This window comes from Patagioenas fasciata, chromosome 5 (assembly GCF_037038585.1).
Source record: "Patagioenas fasciata isolate bPatFas1 chromosome 5, bPatFas1.hap1, whole genome shotgun sequence".
Lineage (NCBI taxonomy): Eukaryota > Metazoa > Chordata > Aves > Columbiformes > Columbidae > Patagioenas > Patagioenas fasciata.
In genome coordinates, this window is record NC_092524.1 from 23,512,539 (window position 1) to 23,518,109 (window position 5,571).

A 5,571-nucleotide genomic window follows, 5' to 3' on the forward strand; every position below is an offset into this window, starting at 1 on the left:
CTGTTTTGCCAAACTTGTGATTTTTACTATCAAAGTCCCTGGTGGATTATTAGGTGCATAGCCCTTATACCAGCACTCTGGGTGACCTTCATCAGCTCTTGGTAGCTGATTTCTCTGTCTAATATCCTCCTTACTGTGGAGGTACAGTTGTTCATTGTTTCAGTGTAAAATGGGTTACTAACCACAGCGATTTGATAGGCCCTGTTCAATGCCCCAGTCTTAAGGATGTTTTCAAGAAAGAGAAGAGAGAAAGAGGAAACCAAACTCTGATTTTACTCTTCTCTTGGAGGAATCATTGGAAAGCTAAGGCTATGTCTTTGAAAACTTAGGGGCTGCTCAGGTTATGAAATTCTCAAACATAAGGTCAGCATGAATGATCCAGGGCATAAGGAGATGTGTGAACCTATTAATCATTGCAGTGCAGCTGCCAGCTTCCTGATTTTAATTGAGACCTTCTAATACTTATGGTGTTTGGAGTGTTTTTCTCAGTACTGCTGATGAAGGATTTCGTTCCTCTCTCATGAGGCCAGACACAGACAGCAGAGATGAGAGCTTAATTCAAGGTTGCTGAATGACTTGCAGTTACTGGGGAAAATTATGTTATTCAGCATTGTCTTCCTTCTGAATTTGCTGCCTTGGCAGCATCCTAGGGAGTTTTGCATATTTGTCTCTTTAAATTTCATGTACCTCAGAACGCTCTATCTTCACAGTTTTCAGTCCTTGCAGTATAATTAAAGATCTACATTGAAGTAAACAGTCTCAGAGGGAGCATCCTTCCAATATTCCTGGCTTGAGAGATTGAAGCAAGAGTGGAAGTGTTTCTTAACAAGGGGAGGAAGGAGAGATTGGAAAGTATGCTGTTGCCAGTGTAATAGGTTGTAATTTGAATTTTTAATTCATTTGAATTCAAATTACGTGTCAAATTATAGATTTTAAAATATTATTATGCTTAAAAGAGCTCCTTTCACTCACAATGATGTGTCTGTCCAGGGACACACTTCAGTGCTCACTTGTAAACAAGACACATACAGAACTGCGAATTTTCACACCCCCATTTGCCTCTTTTACCCCTTCTTAGCTGTTGCTTATTGCCTTCTTTCCAGCAGGAAAAGAACAGGGATGTTTGGAGGAGGAAAACAAAACAGATGCAGCCCTCACTATTTGCAAGGTGACAGTGGCCTTCCTGTGACATGGCAGGTGAGATGGATTTTCCAGAGGGAGCTTTCGTCCACCTTCACAGAGTTGCATAATTGCAAATACAATGGAAGACTAAGTACTATATGGTCACTCACTCTCTCCTCCCACTACCAGTGGGATGAGGAGGCAAATCTAGGAAAAAAAAAAAATAAAACTCATAGGTTGGGCTAAAAAGAGTTTTACAGGGCATCAAAGAAAGAGATGTTGATGATGATGATAATAATAATAATAATAATAATATACAAAAGCAAGTAACACACAGTGCAATCTCTCACCACCTGAAAAACCAATGCTCAGCCTGCTCCCAAGCAGCAATACCCTCTCCTGGCCAGCTCCTCACTGTATATACTGAGCATGATGTCATATGGTATAAAATATGTCTTTGGCTAGTTTGGGTCAGCTGTCCTGGCTGTGTCCTCTCCCAGCTTCCTGTGAGAAATAATTCTGTCCCAGACGAACCCAGGACACATGTGCAAGACAGTGGAATTGACTATGGGTGTTTATGCCAATATATCTGCTTTGATTTATGTGGCAATGATCATCTCTTTATAATAGAGTTAATGTGAGGGTAATTTACCTCCCTTACCACGGTTTGATGCTGCATTGCTTTTGTATCTGCTTACTTTAGCAGTTAAATATGCAGCCCTTTGTCTACACTGAATATCCTTTGTAGGTCAGCTGCTATGCAAGGAGCCTACATGTGTGCAGTGCCTAATTGGTCTCTCAGCTCTTTCTCATTTTCTACTTTGTTTTGCTTACAGACCTCATCCTTTCCCTCCCATTTTTCCTTCCCAGGAGGAAGGCAAGACAATGATGACAACACGTCCTCTGCTAACAGACTCTGCTGAAACTGTGATTTTGTCTCCAAGGGAGACTTCACAGGTATCTTGCACTTCACTTACTGACCTTCCTCAGTGAAAAAAGGACCTTTGCTGAAGCTCTTCCTGCCCTGGTAAGATCTGTAAATCAGCTTAGGTTTGTTTTTCACCCTGTGACCCCACAGCATCTCCCACAGTGCATAAGGCAATGTGATCAGTCTGTGTTGACGTCTCAGAGTTTCAGAACAAGGATAGTAAGCATGAAGATGCCTAGCTGGGAGTTTTGTATGCTGTTACATTAGCTAGGTTTCCAAACCCTCCTGAGCTAAAGAGAATTTTGGAATGGATTTAATTCATTCTAAAGATCTCATCCTTACATAATACGTGTTAGTTAGCAAACAATACTACAGACTTTATATGACTTCATTTGGTGAATAAGCAGGAGCTTATTGTTAGAGTCTACTTCAGCACCTTACTCCCTCTCACTTTCTGTTCTCTTCTTGCCATAATGATGTTAATAGATTTTTTTTTAATTATAATAAAGTTGACTTATATTCTGGGAGAAGTGCAGCTCTGGCATAGTTGATTAGTCAGATATTTTAAAATATGTTTGGATTTTCAGTAGTAGAAGAAAAGGCAGACAATAAAATCTTGCTTTAGGTTTAATACTAATGGTGGCTGCGGATGCAGTTCAAACTCTGTAAGGCTTCTGGTGAGAATGTTTTATAAAAGACACTTCGTCTCCTTTGGAAAAAATGCCACGAAATAGTGGAATTTATTTCTTAATTATTTTTCCAGGGCCTCTCTGTTTCCAGCATGCTCAGAAACACTTCACATAGAGACTTGCTTCTTTGCAATGGCATGAGGGAGGACCAGCAGTGGGGATTTGCTTTCTATGCATGGCATGGTTTGCCTTGTCTGCATGAGTTCTTTTTTGTTCCTAGGATACACTTGCTTGACTTAATTTATGGGCTTGCTTCATTTTTTTTTCCCCCTTTGGCTGAGATCTGTTTTGACTTTCCCACTAAGCTCCTTTATGAGCAGGGGCAAAACCAACAACACTGAATTTATTTAAGTGGAATTAAAGCACAATCCTTGTGCTGATGCTGGGGCTGGGCTGCAAAAGCATGCTCAGCCTCCTGAGGTGCTAAAGAACCTCATGTTTCATTCAAAAGCCAACTGTGCTGAATAGCGGAGAGCTGATTCTGAGAACTGCAGTGGGGCTCTAACAGCAGCAGCAGCACAGAATGAAAGATGGTGCTTTAAAAGGCAATGGGATATAAATTAAAAAAAAGTTGACCAGCCACATTGCATTAAAGGCCTGTCTAGTTTTGTTGTCTCAGAAGTAGAGTCTGAAAAATTATGCAGTACCTCTGCTCCTGTGGTGCAACAGTGACTATTAAAAATGGGTGGGATAGTTAATACATATGTAAATATTAAGAGCCATTTTCATTAATAAAAATTAAATTCACCTTCTTGAGTAGCATGAATTGCAAATCTTTCTGTATTGAATCATTAACTGATGGCCCTTGAAAATCAGCCCTACTTTGTGTCTTCACAGACATTTTTCTTGTTTATATGCATGATAGGTTTTGATCTTCCTTGTCCCCTTTTACAACGATGCAAACTGAAGCTTTCATTAGAAATGCAAGAGAGCACAATATAAAAACATGTGGCTATCATGAGCATGGCAAAAGTACCAGGCATATAAGAGGCACATCTACCCCAGCAAAACATGGTGTTTCTGTCAGTGTTCAGAGCAGCTTTGGTAGCTGGTTTATCAGTGTGATCCTGATGCTAACCCTCATGCAGTAGATTGAAAGTGGTTAGCTGGAAGACAGTCTTTTGGTGTAGTGCCCATTGTATTTGTAGGTGAAGGGAACTCTTCATGTAAGTGGGACAAGGTCTATTTATTTTTTCCTTGTTTTTTTCCCTAAGAGAGAAGAGCCAGGGGTAGAGTTCAAGAATTTGCCTTTTCCCCCTCTTAACTGGCAGCCTAGAACTACTGTGGGAAACACTCTGAGAAAATATGATATCTGTTCATCAAAATTTGGTCTCTCTGCCTGATGCTAAATAAACAAGAGATAAGGTGAGTTAATGAATCTTCCAGTCCTACCCTTGAAAAGCACAGATGGCTTAGGATATCCAGTAACTCCAGAAAGGCAAAGGCTTAAGATCCCTTCTCATGCCTGTAGAAGATGGCTGCTACATCAAAACTGAAGCTGGCTGACTGGAAGTGGCACAAGACAAAGTTCTATATCGCATCCTGTACTGTTTCTACTCTGCAGATTGCAGTAGTGGTTCATCCTCAGAGTTGGTTACTCCTACCTTTCAGCTGACACTAGATTAGCTTGAAAAAATAACAGGACCTTTATATAATACATCTCCAGAGTATCCTTTTTGTGGTTAATGTCCCAAAAAACTACTTTTCGTAGTGCCTTTAGTACAAGCACATATGCTGTGGGTTAGAAATTTTTGACCCTGTCAGATGTTGGCTATGTGCAGCTGGGCTTGTGTTCATCTCTTTTTATTTAAAAAGGTTAGAAGGGGAATGAGAGGTATAATGTAAAATATGTTATTTGTCTTGTAAGGAAAAAAAATACAGCATGGTCTCTAGAGTCTTCTCTGCATTTTCTACTTCATCTCTATTAGCTGTAGTCGTTGTTGGTCCCAAGCTTTTTACAAGTAGTGAAATTGAAAGCACACAAACAAGAAAGAAACTAGACAGAAAAATAATTACTCTTCTTGTACCAGGTGGAGGTGAATTTACAAAGATGATGGCTGGATACATGACTGCTCCCTGAGGAAGAAAGCCCATTACTAAACTTCAGGGTACTGATGATGCAGTGCTCGGTGTTCTACTGTCTCCTCATATGTGCTCCAAACTGAATGCTGCAGATAAATATTCTTGATCATCAGCTGACAGGAATTACATTAGAGAATTTTAAGCCAACTTTCCTGCAAGGCTGCGCCTCTATCGTAAAGCCATGAAGCGTGCAGGTGTGTCTGCACAACAAGGCGGAGGAGTGACTATAACACTGGCAGCTGGCCAGGGTAACAAAAATGAAAATGTAGCATGAGAGGCATTGGTTTGCACACACCAGTGTTTTGTTGGACCCTTCATCAGTGCATGCTGTCTTTTTTTTAAGTGTTTCTTCTGGTTAGAGAAAAGGTAACACAGCTGGCAACCCCATGTCACAACCAACCCTTTGCTTTCCTAGGAGACCTTTCTCATTGCCCTGACCAATTGGCAGGTCACTGGAGTGCTCAGAAATGGGCTGGGCCACACAGATCACACTCAAAACATTCCTGAGTTAGTTATCACTCCTGAGTTAGTTATCATTCCTGCGTACTGGCGCAGAAGTGTTTGTATGGTGTCCCTCCAGCAGTTAGACAATTGACAAACCTTGAGGATGGGATTTTCATGACAGAGCATCAGCTCTTTGAATCACAGAAGGTAATGGCAATCAGAGAACTGCAGTAGTTCATTGTTAGGAGCCATCTGCCAGATGAGGCTTACTATGCACTGGGGTTGCTTTTTGAGTATCTTTTGCAC

The 5,571-nt window shown here is 40.8% G+C and overlaps 1 long non-coding RNA gene across 2 annotated transcripts; it reads left to right on the plus strand.

The window, feature by feature from the left end:
* Positions 1 to 1,102: 1,102 nt before the first annotated feature.
* On the plus strand, positions 1,103 to 4,092 carry LOC139827998 (uncharacterized). Of its 2 annotated transcripts, none has more exons than XR_011739153.1 (3): positions 1,103 to 1,197; positions 1,959 to 2,149; positions 3,954 to 4,092. It is a non-coding gene; the product is annotated as an uncharacterized lncRNA (long non-coding RNA). The 2 variants fall into 2 exon arrangements; XR_011739152.1 differs by having other exon boundaries at positions 1,112 to 1,197; positions 1,993 to 2,149.
* The last annotated feature ends 1,479 nt before the right edge of the window (positions 4,093 to 5,571 follow it).